This window comes from Ambystoma mexicanum, chromosome 11 (genome assembly GCF_040938575.1).
Source record: "Ambystoma mexicanum isolate Mex_15411 chromosome 11, UKY_AmexF1_1, whole genome shotgun sequence".
In the NCBI taxonomy this organism is placed as follows: domain Eukaryota; kingdom Metazoa; phylum Chordata; class Amphibia; order Caudata; family Ambystomatidae; genus Ambystoma; species Ambystoma mexicanum.
The window spans coordinates 1,395,251,465-1,395,268,031 of NC_090934.1; the positions used below are offsets into that span (position 1 = coordinate 1,395,251,465).

Sequence of the window (16,567 nt, forward strand, 5' to 3'; positions counted from 1 at the left end):
GCGGTATGATGATCTCCGCTTCATGGTCTGTGTTTCTGAAGTACGTGACTTCAGTGGAAGTTCTGACCACAAAACAATTTAGACTTTTAGCTGTAACAGCAATTCTCCAGCATTGGATCTTTCATGGATTCACATGCTTAGAATATTCCCTGTCGTCAGACTGGGACCCTCGGTACACATATATAGCCTTTTCCTATAGGAAAACGTCTGACACTTTTGTGTCCTATCTATGTCCTTTTAGGACCTGCCTACGCATGCTCCGTAGGCCGTCCCAGTATGAAGTCCGCCCCCGCGGATCCCCTTCAGATTTCAACCGTCTCCAAAGTAGTGGGATCTCCTCGCGTCGTCTTACTATTTTGTACAAGGTTGTGTACTGGAGTTGGAGTTCGAGGAAATTTTCCTCCATTTCAGGAAAAGCGCTGTTCCATCCATGTGCGACGTGCAGCTTGGAAAAGGTTTACGAAGGGGACGGTCATATGGATTGTATATACTGCCTCCACCCTCATCATTCGGTTGAGAACTGCGACATATGCAAAGGTTTTTCTCAAAAGACCCTCAAAGACCGAAATCGAAGGCTGGTGGCATGGCTGAATGATGGAGCGGGGGCATACCCCCCCTTCAGAGGTAGGCTCCACACAATCGGCGAAAACATCACACCGCACTGCCTCGTCGAAGCCACCGGCGAAGAAATCTCAACCGACGGAAAATCAGAGTCATTCAGCTAAAGAATCCTCGTCGAAAAAATCGTCATCTTCATCAAAAAAGTATGACAAGGAAAGGCCGAAATCCTCCTCGGGCGATCAACATAGATCGACCTCGAGTCGAGAGTCGAGTAAAGGCAGGCCAAGTGGGGAAAAGGCGGGACCGCCTAAACCACCTACTAAGTCACCGTCGTCGACGGCGGTCCAATCATCGGTCTCCACCGTGCCACTGACGCATGTGGTATCCACCGTCCCACCGATGACGACTGCGACGGTGGCCTCGTCAACGGGGGTTCTACAGGAAGCCTGGAGGCCTGAGGTTTTTGATGCGATCCCCCCGGATACTTTATTGCAAGAACAGGCTGCCCATGTCCCCTGTGATTTTCTACTCATTCTCAGTCAGCTGACTGAGCCACAACTACATTCCTAGAGGCCCAAAGGAAGCCGCCTCATCACCTGTTTTCCTGGGCACCCCAGCCAAGCCAATACTCCCATCTGTGTCCTGCTGCAACTATCGGTTAAGGTACAGCTATTTCGGTGCACAAATCCTGCCACTGCCCTGAATCTAGCTGCATGTTGACTGTAACCACTGTTTTGAATCTCTGTGCTTTGGATATTTCCATTGTTCGGAACCTAGCTACCCCTTAAATTTTGCCACTGCTTTCAATATAGCGGCACTTTGAAGATTGCCATTGCCTTGCATCTAGCTGCGCTCTTAATAGTGACACGTTTTGAATCTGGATGCATGTTGACTGTGGCCAGTTTGAATTTAGGTACTTCCAGATTGTGGCCAGGTTTTGAATCTGGCTACGTTTTGAATATTAACTGTTTGGAATCCTGCTGCACCACTGTTTAATCCTTCAGCTTTATTGTATCTATATACTGGCTTTCTTCTAGCCATCGTTTTATATGTAGCCGATGTTTGAAACTGCCAGCTTCTTGAATCTAGCTGCTTTAAGAACCTTGCCACCGTTTTCAATCTAGCTGTGTTTGATTGTAGCTGCTACTTTGAATCTAGCTGCATCCTAACCCCTGGTTTCTTTTTAGCCACTGGGGTGGTGGTGACCCCAGCCACTTCTCTGACTCTGGATAGGTTCCAAACCTAGCCACTATGTTGGGCAATTACCCTGCTTCCTCCCTGAGATATTGCTGTAGGCCTCGGATTTGTAAGCCCCTATATCTTGACCCTTGGGTTAGTGCCTTGAGCAAGGGATCCAAGTTTCCTGTGTTTATTCATAGCCCAGCCTTGTCACTACCCTGCAATCTGCCAATAGTTTGTGGTGTAGACCTGTGATTTTAGTAATCTTGGCACTGAAAGTCTAGCATCATCTTTCCCCTTTACCCTGCAGCTTTCCCTTCGGAATAGTGCTGTGGAGCCATATTTTACAATCTAGCCTTCACGGCTGAGACAGTGGACTATCCATGGCAAGCAGCTCCAAAGGTAGAGGTGCACCATGCCTCACCAGAAGCCAGGCCACCACTGCCTCTCCACACATGTCCCACCACACCTCTACAGACCCCCTACCAATCCATCACAATCCACCCACACACCCTAGCGCCCTCACACCCCCTAACACCTCTTCGCCAACCCATTCCTAAGCACAGCTCGTGCTACCCTCTCTAATTGCCCCCTTGGCTGCCCCGCTGACCCTTTCACACACCACTGGCACCCAAGAATCCTTACAAATGCAGAATCCACACCACCAGGAACCTCTGCTATGCACACTTCACCTATCTCCCACCCAGATCATTGTCTGCACTACTCTTACCTTTCCTCTTTCATCCAACCCAGTGAAATCACTTTTCATCCTATCCAACACCCTGTGTACTGACTCATTCAGCCCTTGCTGCACTCCAGCTCTCGATCCCACCTCATCCATACCTGCCCGCTGCTTCAACACGAATCCCACCCACCGACCCCGGTCACCACCCTGCATCCACCCATCCTTCTCCACACCTCAGATGAGGGACCCCTCTGCAATTCCCTCTCAAACACCTTCCACACTGGACCAACCCCTTCAAGGAACCACACTGCACAAGCTCTTTTCACACTCAAAGAATGCTTTTACCATCCCTCTACCTCCACAAGACACCTGAGCCCACCCCACCCATCATCCTTCACACCCCTCCCTGCCCCATGTTCCTTCCAGGGTATCACTGCATTCACTCACCCCCCAACCCTTGCCAGCCTGCCACTCCCCTCCAAGGGCCAACATCCACCATCCTATCAAATCGATTTTCATGCATCCTAATTAACACCCTATTTGTCACAGAAAACTGGTGATTGCGCACAAGGCATTCCCCCAGGCTACACACTAATAGTGCACCACTGAACTAGCAGGGCAGGCGGTATTTCCATATTCCACAAATCACACCTCACCATCTCACTCTGGGGATCAAGCATGCAATGCAGACTGCAAATCTCTCCTGGTTAAATTTCTCATCACCCCATCATACTCGCAGCTTCCTACTTGTTATTGTTATTGTTATTTTGCACTTATATAGCGCCTTATGTACCATTGGTATGGTCTGAAGGCGCTGGTAGGTTGAACGCCCTTGGGAACCGAAGTTCAGATCAGTAGAGAGAGAAGGGAGAGTCAAAAGGTGCGTGTGCGCACCGGATATGTGTGCAGCTCGTGCGGTACACGTGTAATAGCTGGTTCTTATCGGTAGGTGTGGTGTTGAGAGATCAGGAGAATGTGTTTGTTCTGGCAGGATTAATCCGGAACGGATGTGGCTGCGTTAGGCCTGGGGAAAACGCCTGGCTGAGGGTGTGAGACCAGCAGTGTTTACATAGAATGATGTGGAGTAAGCGGCGGATGTTCGTATGAGAACAGTTATACCGAATGGTGTCATAGTATCCCTGTGTTCTAGTTGAGTGGTGATGTAAAGGAGAGAGTAAGCGTGGGGTGTGGTATGAATGGTTATATGCTCTTTCAGTGTGCAAACTTCAAATGCAACTTTCCCAGATAGGGTAATGGGCGAACTTCTAAGTTCTATTTTCCACAGAGAGGCTACTAGGCAAACCTTTAAGTACAATTTTCCATACAGAGGCTATTGAGAGCATTTCTAAACTCAATTCTTCAGCGATGCTACTGGGCACACTTCTAAGTGTAAGTCTTGCAGAAGTTATTGGGTACACTTCTAAATGCAATTTTCGCACAGCGTCTACTGGGCACATTTCTAAATTCAATTTTCCAGAGAGGTTATTGGCGAACTTCTAAATGCAACTTTCCAGAGTGTCTATTGGATACACTTCTATAATCAACTTTCACAGATGCTATTGGTAGCACTTCTAAATGCAGTTTTCACAGCGTGGCTAATGGGCACACTTCAATGCAGCTTTCACAGAGGATATTGGGCGCATATCTAAATTCAGTTTTCCACAGAGAGGCTATTGGGCGCACTATTAAAATCCATTTTCATCGAGGCTATTGGGAGTACTTCTAAATTCAATTTTCCAGTGAGGCTATTGGGAACACTTCCAAATTCAATTTACCAAGCTATTGGGCACACTTCTATACATACCTCCCGGCTACAGCAAACTGTAGCTCCACAGCAGCCATCCTGGTATCCCACCCCTCCCTCACCTTGCTAGGAGATTTCAACATATGGCTTGATGTCCCACATGACGTGACCTCTCATGGACAGCCTAGAAACCCTTCCACATGACTTAACTGATATAAGGTAACATGCACTCAGCAGGACATAACCTGGATGTTTTCTTCAGCTCCTCCCCACGCCCTCCAACCACCTATGTGGTTGGACCACACAGACATCTTCTTGCTATTGACTGTAATCCCTCCCTTCTGGACCACCCCTGGATCGTCCACCTGATTGCTGTTGTGGAACAAGGTCATAGAAACTCTGGACTTGGCTGCCTGCTTGCTTCCCAATCTCATCAGGGAGGTCTGCCCTCCATCAGCCATTTTTATTAATTGCTCTCCAATGACCTCCAACTGCTCACCCGCACCAGATCCTCCTCCTGCAGACTAGGCCCTTCCCCCAGCTGGTTCACCCCATCTCAATTCCCGCAAAACACAAAATCACACCCTGGAAAGCAGATGGCAAGCCAACCCTTCTCCCCAGAATAGAACTGTGTACGCCTGTTGTCAAAGCTGACAAGGCAGAAATCCAGAACACCAAAAAAGGGAACACCACAAAATCATCTAAGAATTCAAGACTCCGCCCTCTCCCTCCCCTTACTCACAGGCACTCTGACACTGCCCTCTCTGACCACTTCCACAACATAGCAGTGGAAAGTCTGACCCCACAAACCCTCCCAACACCTGCCCCATCTCCTCACCGGCTAAATTCTTGAAGCTATTTGCATGCAGCTGTCTGTCTTAAGCCCATGGCTATCCATGCCCTCCCGGTATCCTAAAATACTTTCCTCAACTTGCTCGGGCAGCATCGCAAGATCCCTCTAACTCTTCCCTCCCCTTAAGCATATTCCCAGTACCTTTTCAAGACATTGCACATCAAACCCTATATGAAAGTATGGACGAGCAATCAAGGCTTAAGCTCCCAGGAGGTGATGCGGGCTGGTTCTTAAGTGCAGTGTAGTCCCCAAGCCCCCCACAAAGGAATGTCCTCACACTGTTATGTGCTAACAGTTCTTCATATATAAATAAGCTTCAAGATGTATGCATCAATTAATAAAACACTATGTACTTTGGTAATTCTAATATGACAAATCTACAATATCTGTGGTACCACACTTAGCTATTGACTCATTTAAAATACATCAACTGCTGACAGTTATAATGGCATACAAATCATATAACAATGTGTATCAGCATAGATCATAGTAAGGAAGGCAAGTTAGATAAAACAATGGCAGAATGGTTCTCTAGCTACTAAGACACCATTCTGAGTGAGGATCCCACTCCATTAATTAGCCCAGTCCATTAATGTTTGTTTCCTGGTCAGAATGTTCAACTACCCCAATGTAGCTGAGTTATAAAATAAGAGTTTCTTCGGTTCCTCGACGGATCCCTCGAGAGTGGACTCCCTTTGAAAGCAGGAGCCACAGGGCGTCGATTCTTCAATGTGAACCCTGGTGTCGAGACAACAGCTTCGACCTTCGTGGTGCTGGTCGACGATCGTGGATGTCCTGCGAAGATGAGGCATATGGTGCACCTTGATGCAAAGAGTTTGGTGCCGCAAAGAAGACTCAGTGAAAAAATGTAGGCCTGGCAGCGGGTGTTTGGTGTAGGTGTTGACAATCAGGACTCGACCACGGCTGGATTTCGGATCTTCACTTGTCAGCTTCTTTGCAGACTTCTGGTGAAGCAAAACCCACTGGCAGACTATCCTCGGTCGTCGACGGCCTCGACTTTCTCGGCGGGACAAAGCGATCAATGGTGTTGGCAAGGGAGCCCTTTGTTCAATGTTCTTAGGCAAGGTTGAGTGTTAAGACTGTGTCAAGCTGTCCCCGCTTCTGGGCAACACGACTCGACTGGGTTCCAGCAGTTATGGAAATCCTCTGACCCTGGTCGACAATGATGGACTTCGACCGCCTCCATGTCCTGGTGCTTTACTTCTAGATTTCTTGGTCAACTCAGTCTCCGGTCGACAGCCTTTCAGGACTGGCTTTTAGGGTGCCTCGATGAAGATCAGCTTCTGCACGACATGCCCGAGGATTGGATGGTGAAGAGTGTGAGGTGTCATATTTTTGAACCGCCCCGCCATGTTGGATTTGCAGGCTGCTCCCATTGTCCGGGGACAGCGCAGTGGGCAAAGTCTGGAAAATGCATTTGGGGTTATTTGTTGGAGAAAAGAGGGGATGTAAGGGTGAGGGAGTAGAAAAAAGATGGTATGGGGCTATTTTTGTAGGTTGAAAAAGGTTGAGTATGTCGTAGCTGTCAACGGACACCGCAGTAGTTAGTGGACAGCGCTGTGAACTGACAGCTTGGGAAAGACATTTGGGGTTATTTGATGTGTGAAGGAGCACGTAGAAATGATAGGTAAGTGGAATGAAGATAAGGGGCTGTTTTATAGGTGAAAAAAGGGTTTGGAAACTCCACTGAGTCCGCGGTATAGTTCAGTATCCGTGGACATCATTTTTATTGCAAGGGGGGGTTGGGTGTGTTTTATTAGTTGATGGTGTATGGTACATACTTGTTATAGTTAATTGTGGTGGTTGTGGCCAAATTCTGCAGGGCATCGCCGTTGGCCATGCCTCCCAGAATCTGGCCACTGGCTATGGCCACCACAGTAGCATGTGTCTAGAAATTGCTATGGTGACTTACTTTTATAGTGTTATGAAGCTGGAATTTGTTTTCTTTTTTTGTGGGGGGCAAAAACAGTACAATTTGCTAAGCAGGATAGTTTAAAAGCTGTAGTTGTATACAATTTTACAAACACATTTTATTTAGACCCTTCTAACAGTACATTCTAAGTATAATGTTTGGTACAACATTAGTGTATGAAGCACTGCTCTTTTGACATTAAATAATCATTGGGGAAAAATGTTTACTGTATTAAAAATAAAACAGATTTGTTACGTGATTGTTAGGATGATGGCATGTTTGTTTGAAGTATGTTGTGATTAAGGGAATGTTTGAAGTAGTTGGATACCTGCTGGCGTGTTCCAACTGTTACTTGTGCTACAGTTTAGTGACTAAATTTGGGTTGAAGGAATATTAAGTAGGCATTTGTTAAATTTGCTGGTGACCTATGTTGGAGTAACAGAGGTGGTATTGCATACAAACCAACTTTCTTTGTTTTACCATATGTAGTGTAGTGCCCTGAAGTGGTTGTGGCACCAGTGTGGTATACTATAGCTACTGTTGTGAAGGTTTTCTTTACAAGAGATACATGGCCGTGTGTGAGGCTTGAAGCCTTCGTTATTTTTGGTACCATCTGCATTGTACCTTAGAAGCATTAGTATGACACATTGGCTGTGAGTTTATTTGTATGGTGGAACGACGGTCTGAATTGCAAAAAGGGCAAAATATATCCTGATTTGCATTCTGCAGAAGCTGGTGAAATGCAATGGATTCAGAATCGGGTATGGATACACATAAAAATCATTCATTAGGTATGTGCTCTTGTGAAATATGGTTGCAGAGAGTGCATGTATGTTTGCACGTGTATGAAAGTTGGAAGGTTTCATTAATAAGGATGTTTTTGGTTTCCAGTACTTGTAGTAAGTACATTAATTCTTGTGGATCTTCTTGTGTTTTTATGGTACATTTTACCATTCCTGCACAGTATTCCAACTGTTGCTTCATACCTGAGTCACTGAGTGTTGTCAGGATTGTTTGTGGCATTTCTATGAAGGGCGAGCATTTGCAAACACACCTGGTCCGAGTCGTTAAAATAAATGTTGTGAACAATTGGTGACAACTAAAGGAGGAATGCAGTGCAAATAAGAAAATGCAATTATTGCCTTCATTTCAGTAATTTCTGTCTGCATCTGTTACACATGTGGTGCAGGTTTGTGGCATATCCAGCATTTGCATGGTGGATTCATGGAAGACTGTGATTTTGCGTTCGAAGGGGAATACCTGCTTGTGTGGTTCGAGACATTATTGATGAATTCCCCAGTGACAGCAGACAATACTGTGGATTGATGCAATCAGTATGTCCACCACAGCAGTATGATTTGTAGTGTCATTGATATCCACCTTACCAAACTAAATGTTAAAAATAATTCAAGGTAATCAGTTGAGAAAGTTTTGGAACTGCACCTCACGTTCAAACATATAAGAGTATTGTTACATATTGGTGTGCATTAACACGTGCATTGGCCTTTTGCACTTGCCTCATCCTCATATACCCCCCCCTCCAATATCAATGGCAGTGGGCACCTGTGATCGTGTGCTCGCAAGGGGGCTGGGTGGAAGGGGACGCTCAAGGTGCAGTACACCATGTGCACCTCAAAGGTATCTTATGCTCTGTGACTGTTGTCCAAATGACCACCGAGTCCTGGTGTCCCAGAGTCCCCTTTGAAGATCCTGTTTCTGCAATGAACATGTCTCTTGAACATTGTCCAGGGCCTATCATGCTTGCCCCATCCTCATACTCCCCCTCTCACTTTTACCTAGAAGCTCAACGTCTGTAGCGCTCTTACATTCTAGGCTGTACTATTGCAACTGCCTCTTCTTTAATCTACCAACTTTCTCTCTCTGTCCCCTCCAGCTAATTCGAAATAAGGCTGTGAGACTTATTGGCCTCAAGACCAGGGATGGCATATCCCACTGTGGCTCTTCAATGTTTACTTGGCACCTCTAGCGCACCTAATCTCTACATTATTTTCTGTTATGTGGATGACTTGGTTCTCCTTCAAGCTGTGTGCTGCATTCTCTCCTCCCGCTTGTTGCGGACTGCGTATCTCAGGAATGGTGTGCCTCCAACAATGTCTGCCTTAATGCTGGTAAGACTGAGATCATTCTTATTTGACCCCTGCTACTGCTTTCCCTCTTTCACTCCGGCTGTCCTCCTTGGGTCCTGTACCTGTGCCTTCCAGTGAGGGAAAAAAAACTTGGTGTCACCCTCCTTCTCTCCTCACAATACGGACGTCTTTAAGAAGTCCCAATACCAGCTGCAGCTACTGAGGGGCATTGTTGCTTTTGTCACTTCACCCAGAAGCCCACTGGACTATTGCAACAGCCTCTTTCTAAATCTTCCTGCCTCTATTCTTCGACCTCTACAACTTATCCAGAACAGGACTGCAACACCTTGGCCTTAAGCCAAGGATTGATCTATCAGTCCTGAAATCTCTACGCTGGCTCCAGTTGGTAGCTGCAAGGATACATTTGAACACCCTCTGCATTATTCACAAGGCTTTCTGGGGCCAGGGACCACACTACATGCAACTTTGTTTCTAAGCATTTTTTTCTTGAGCCCTTTGCTCATCCAACTCCAACTTTCTGAGGGTTAGACGCTTCCCTAGGTAGAGAGTGGGGGGCTAGATTTCTCTTGTGTGGTGAGTCCCTCAAACAGCTTCTCTGCCTCTCTCAAACGTGAGCAGGAACACCTCAGGTTCTGGAAGTAATTGAAGACTTTCTGTCACTGGTGCCAAATCCAACCCCCTCCTCACCTGATTCGTCTGAACTTTGTTGTAAAGCTGTCTCTTTCAAAGGTGGTAGGGTTTTCTGGTCCTTAAAGAGGTACGGTCGATCTCGGGAAGAAGCCACAATGCCTGTATGGCTATAGCCAGGCAATAGACTCCTTTCTGAAAGAACATTAGAAGGGGAAAAAAGCCAGAAAGGCTTACTAATAAAAACCTTTGCCAAAGCTATGTGTGATCTTGGGAGAATAGCATGTGGATTGTAGTAGGATGACAGTAGGAGCGATAAGAATAAGTGGATTCCAAGTGATATTTAAAGGTAGGTCAGTAGCAGGAAACATTCCCCACCAAAATGAAGGAAGAGGCAATTTTGGTCACCAGCAGGATGAAGGGAAGCCAGGGAAAGCAAGCGGGAACCAAGGAAATGGGAACAGGCGCACAAAGATGCAGGAGTCCAATAGGAAAGCAAGCAGGTGTGAGGGCCCGCGGAGCACAGAAAAAACAGGAGTGCACGAAGCGCCCACGGCTGAAAGTGTCTTACTCAAAGTGGAAAGAAACTAGTAGCAACGCGCCACGAGAAACTGGCGCAGTGATTGGGTAGGCTGGTGCTGCTGGGGAATGGAAATGGACTAGACTGCTGCGGATGCACAGGTGTGCGTGATGGAAGAATCAATGGTGCTATAGACACTCTCTCTTCCAAATGCACCAAGAAGGGGGGCTGGTGAGTGTGCCCCCTTTTATGTCTGGTAGTACCCGGTCTACCTGGATGCAAAAGGTGAAATTTGCAAAGCAATCTTGGAGCCGAGATGTGTGCAACTGGCTCCCAGGTGTTTTTGGAGGAAGGCTAACCCTTCCACTGAACAAGGTACTGTAATTCTCCTCGATGGATGCGTGAATCTCAGATCCGGGAAACCTCATACTCTTCCGGCTCCTTAATATGAGAAGTATGAATCATCTTTTTCTTGTGGAATGGATCTGCCAAGTAAGGCTTCAGAAGGGATGCGTGAGACACTGAGTGCAACCTGTGCAGCGGAGGAAGAAGTTTTAATCTGAATGCCTAAGGATTGATCTTGGTGTGGATTTCAAAAGAGCCTATGTATCATGGAGAGTTTGGAGGGTCTAACCTGTCTGGGTAAAAACTTAGTAGAAAGCAACACTTTGGATCCCATCTCCCACTCAGAGGGGATTGCCTGTGTTTGTCTGCTTGTCTTTTCTACCCTCCTCTGTGTTTCTAAGATGTTCATAAGTATCTTTGTGGGCTTTGGAGATATCTTCCAGTAAACTGTCAATGGAGAGAGCGGTAGTAGTAGGGAGTGCCTGACTGGGGATTGATCTGGGATGGAGCCCAAAGGTACAATAAAAAGGACTATTACTGAGTGAATGGTGTTATTATAAGTGAATTTTGCAGTTGGTAAGAGATCTGCCGAGTTGTATTGGTGGGGATCGATGAAGCATTGCAAGTATTGTTCCATGGTTCCATTCAACCTTTGTCTGCTCGTTGGTTTTGGAATGGTATCCTGAAGACAGGATCCTTTCAATTCCTAGTATGTTACATAAGGTCTTCGAGTAAATTGAGTGCCTCTGTCTGAGGTTGGACTCTGGCATACCATGTAACCAAAATACCTAACGGCAAAAGACTTTGGCAGTTTCAGATGCAGAGGGACTCCTGAAAGTGGCAAAAAATGAGTTAACTTGCTGAAAGTCAACTACTACCATAATGGCTGTTCATCCTCTAGTGGGGGTGGTAGGTCTACTATACAGTCTGTGGAAATGTGGCTCCAGGGTTTGAGAGGAGTCAGAATCTGCTCCAGAAGACCCAGAGTTTTGTTGGTTGTATATTTGCACTGAGCACAAATAGGACAAGCTTGGGCAAACATCTCCCTGCTCATAGTAGGCCATGAAATGGAACGCCTAATACTCCAAGGTAGCATGACCCAAAGTCTTGCCTTGATGACACCACAACATGGCTCTTCTTCAGGTAGTACTAACAGTTTTTGACAGAAGAGAAGTCCATCCTTCTTAGAGTATTCTTCCAGAATGAAACTGGGCTCCATCTTGACTGTAGCTTCCTTAACCTCAGAGTAAGGATGAGAGAGAACACAAAAACCTGTTTCTAGAGAGAAAAGGTTCTGGTACATACTCTGTGGGTTCTCTAATGATGCTCTGAGATAGCCCATCCGTGATCAAATTTTCTGAACCTGGGATGTATGTGAAAGGATGAAATCAGATTGTGAAAAGAAGTAAGACTACCATGCTTGTCTAGTGTTGAGACAATCCATTTTCTGGAGAACCTGAAGATTTCTGCGGTCTGTCCTGATAAAAGGACAGGAAGCTCCTTGTAGAAGATGCCTGCTTCATTGCCATAAGTTCTTGCTCAACAACAGAGTATTCGAGCTCACTGTGGTAGAAGGTTTAAGAGGGATAGGCGATGGGATGTTGCTGCCCTCCATGTTCTTGTTTCAACACTGCGCTGAGTCCACCGGCAGCAGCGTCTGCCTCGACGATAAAGGGGAGGCCTTGATCCTGTTGCCAAAGGATGGGAGCAGAACAAAATTGACTTTTGAGTCTACAAAAGGCCGTTTAGGTGGCATCATTCCATTCAAAGTGAATGTTCCTCTTGAGAAGGTTGGTAAAGGGAAGTACTGCTGTGGAAGAAATGGGGAATAAACCTTCTGTAGAAGTTCAATAGACCCAAGAAGTGTTGGACTTCCTTCACAGAAGAAGGCCATTGCAGTATGGCTGAAATCTTGCACTCATTCATTGCAATGCCCTTATTCGACAAGATGAATTGTAAGTAGGGGACCATAGTTTCCTCCAATACACACTTTTCTGGTTTAATCAATAAGTGGTTCTTTTGTAATCTGTCCAATACTTCCGTGAGATGCTGTCAATGGAAATCACGGGATCTAGAGAACACCAGAATGTCATCCAGGTATACAATTACTATTCTAAACAGGTCTGAGAAAAGGTGGTCCATAAATCTTTGAAACACGGCAGGCACATCGGCCAGGCCAAAAGGCATTACTTGATATTCAAAGTGTCCATACAGGGTCCAGAAAGCAGTCTTCCATTGGTCGCCAGCTCTGATGTGCAGGAGGTGATAAGCTCCTCTTAGGTTGAGCTTGGAAAATATTTCAGCCCCTTCCACTGCTTCGATGATATCTCTTATGAGGGGCATGGGGTATCTATCTCTTACAGTAACCTTATTAAGGCCTCTAATCGATGCAGGGTCGTAAATCCTGAAAATCGTTCTTGGAGAAAAAAAAAGCGATGTCCCATCTGGAGATTTGGACAGTCGTATGAGTTGGTTCTGGAGATACTCATCCAGGTAGAACTTCAGAGCCTTCCTTTCAGGTATGGTAAGTGAAAACATGTGGCCAAAGGGCACTAATGTGTTTGGTACCACTTCAATGGTGCAGTCCTCTGACCGGTGAGGTGGTAGTTCTTTGGGAATCCTGTCTTCGAAGACCTCCTTGAACCTGTGATATTGCTTGGAAACACAGAGCACCCCTGTAAAAGAAGACCATTCTTTGGAACATGCGGTTACGGAAGATGATTGGACAGAAGGCTGTAAACAACTTCCAAGACAGTAGTCTGAATCAAACCGAAGAGTGCTGTCGGCCCAGTTGATTTGAGGATTGTGGGTTCTCAATCGGGGTTGTTTGTTTCCTGGCTTCCTGTGCTGGAACTCCGGGCAATCCCGTAGCCGATGGTTGTCAGATCCACAATACATGCACAAGTCTTGGTTCTTTCTTATATGCAGCTCAGCGGACGACAAAGGTTATTGGGCAGACGCAATCTGCATAGGTTCTTCCTTGGGATTTTCTTTTGGAGGAGGAGGAGGAGGTTGGTTGTGGCCAGGAAGAGAGAATCCTAGGTTCTTGTCTTTGTTCAGATCTTCTTTCCTGTAAGTGGAAGTCTATCTGGAGAACTAATGACATAAGATCATCTAGAGAAGAGGGGCGCGTGCGTTGCATGCCAGTTCATCTTTAAGATCTTCATGTAAACCTCTCCTAAATATGGAGAACTGTGCTCCTTCGGGCCATCCAGCTACAGACAGTCCTCTTAAAGTTGCTGATATAGGTGAGCAGATCAGAAGATCCTTGACACATATCCAGGAGATATTCACATGCTGTGTAGGTCACCTCAGAGAAGGGTGACAAAGGCATTGAAGTCCCGAAGAATGGGATTGGCTGTCGTAACCAAAGGAGTAGCCCAAGCCAATGTATTGCCCACCATATTGGTTACTGTAAAGCCTACTCTGGCTTGTTCTGTAGCAAAGGTAGCAGGACAAAAGGTGAACTGAAAGATGAAGGCATCAATTAATTCCTTTACACTCTTTGATTTCGAACTTGCCGGAGGCAAGATCGGATTGGGGAAGATCAGGAGCATGGTCATCTCTGGCTGAAACAATGCATTTTCGGCTTTTCATCCCTGGACTTCTAGGGACAGCCCCTGCACAGCAGATGGCAGTTCCTCAACCTGTTCTGCCGAAGCCATGCCGTTGGGTTATTGGCATTGCAAACTGAGTGGTATCAAATCCAACCCCCTCCTCACCTGATTCATCTGAACTCAGTTGCAAGGCGGTCTCTTCCACAGGTGGTGGGGTTCCTTTCGTCGTTTAAGTTTTTCCGATCCTCTAAGAGGTACGGCTGATCTTGGGAAGAAGCCTGTATGGCTATAGCCCAGGCAATAGACCCCTGTCCAAAAGGACCTTAGAAGGGGAAAAGAGCCCTTCTCCAAAGCAATGTGATCTTGGAGAATAGCTTTGGAATCCTGAATGTGAGTTGTAGTAGGTTGATACTTTACGCTACTTACAGTAGGAGCGATAAGATGAGGAGGATTCCAAGGGATATTTAAAGGTAGGTCAGTAGCAGGAAATATTCACCACCAACACAAAGGAAAAGAAAGGTAATTGCAGGAAAAAGGGGAAGCAAGGGGAAAGTGAACACAAACCTAGGAAAGGGGCAACGGGAGCACAAAGATGCAGGAGTCCAATAGGAAAGCAAGCAGGTGTGAGGGCCCGCGGAGCACAAACAGGAGAGCGAGAGAAGCGCACACGGCTGAAACGGTGTCTTACCCAAAGTGGAGCAAGTTGCAATGCACTGCAAGAAGTTCACGCAGCAATTTTTGTAGCCTGGCACTGCTGGGGAATGGAAAAAGACTAGACCGCTGCGGATGCACAGGTGTGCATGATGGAAGAATCTATGGTGCAGGAGACACCATCTCTTCCAAAGGCACCAAGAAGGGCGGCTGGTGACACTTTCCTTTATGCTTCCGATTTCCCTCTTTCCTGCTGATATTCTTGTTCTGCTGCACTAACTTGTTACCTTGCCACCCTCTAAACCTTATGGGGACCAGGTCCCCTCATGACCAGTGGCTCCATGCACTGCCTCCGGGCCCACCATGCACTATGGACTGTATCTGCAACCCCATGGTGTCATGCCTTGCATTTAGTTACAGCTGGCCACCCCGGCCTCACTTACTGGAGGTTGCTTATTGCACTCTCTACTTCCATTCTCCTGGGACTTCGCTCCAACTCTCTGCTGGGGAAACGCATCTCAGAGCAGGGGGCAGATCACTGTTGATGTATTGGGAAATCCGTAAGTGAGGTTATCTTTGAAAGAAAAATGTAAATGTATTGGCAAGAGGCGCGTTGATACCGGTAAAATGGGAGTAAATATTGTGATGTGGTTTACTTGAAATATTTCATTGTTTTTCAGTACTGATTGCCAGTAATATTCATTTTTGTGGTTTCCAAAAACAAAACTGACTTTGGCACGCTGTGAACGCTACATGAAGTCTCATTGTTATGTGTCCTTGAATACACTGCACTAAGAATTTGAAGGAGTAAATGTTTTGAAAATCCACAAAGAAATAAGATTTACTATATTGAAAGCTGACATTGGAAAGTAAAGTTTCTATTTCAGAAAACTGTGTTTTGAAGCAGTTGGTCCTCCCCTACATTGGAAGAATATATTCGCAAAATGCTATATAAGCAGTATTTAAAATAATATTTATTGAAATGTGGATTGAAAGTGTGCTGTGTGCCGTATGATTAACGTTCTGATGGATGAATGTTCAATTTGATGCAAAGAATAGACATTGTACGTGTTGAATGTAACTTATATTGATAGCCAAATAACAATATACTGTGTATGTTTAACTATAAAATGGTTACTGAAATGTTTTTGCATTCTTGATTTTACATAGTTATATAATGCCAATGTGTGTGTGTCATGGGTACAGTCTACCGGCCAACGGCTTCTTCAACAGTATTTGGACAATAATTATCAACAATGGATATGTAATCATATGAGACGATCGCCAGACAACAATCTGTCCTTTTGCGGTTGCAGAAACAAGGAGCAACATGGGAGCATATAGGTTCTAGAAACGTGCAGATGTGAAAGTGTTGCATTTATTTCAAAATTAAAGCTCTAATTTCTCCTTGTTAAGTGAGCACCATGTGCGTAGATTACTCATTGGTCATGGAAGATAATTTTTGATGAAGAATGCAAAGACTTGCATTAATCGATCAGATTTGCCATTAGAAGATCACAGTTTACAGTTTCACTAAATATGAGAACAATGCAAAGTTCTGTAGCTATGAACTGTTTGAAAAAGTTAACCAAGTTTTCGTGGACTTAATTGAATGTTTTCATCATTGTCAAAATGAAAAGAACTTGTTAAGGTCCTGGCTATTGCTGTTTTCTTCAAAATAAAAATGCTTCTATCAGTTTTGCGTTTGTTGTGGATGTGGGTGTTTCCGTTCCTTGTTCTGCATTAGATAACCTTATGATGTTGGTGAAGATTAGGTACGTTTGGCTACGCTGCCCACTAATGT

The 16,567-nt window shown here is 45.6% G+C and overlaps 1 non-coding gene across 1 annotated transcript; it reads left to right on the plus strand.

Annotated features, from left to right (window-relative positions):
• LOC138505379 (small nucleolar RNA SNORD18) lies at positions 1-70 on the plus strand. The gene has a single exon (XR_011280170.1). It is a non-coding gene; the product is annotated as a small nucleolar RNA SNORD18 (small nucleolar RNA).
• The last annotated feature ends 16,497 nt before the right edge of the window (positions 71-16,567 follow it).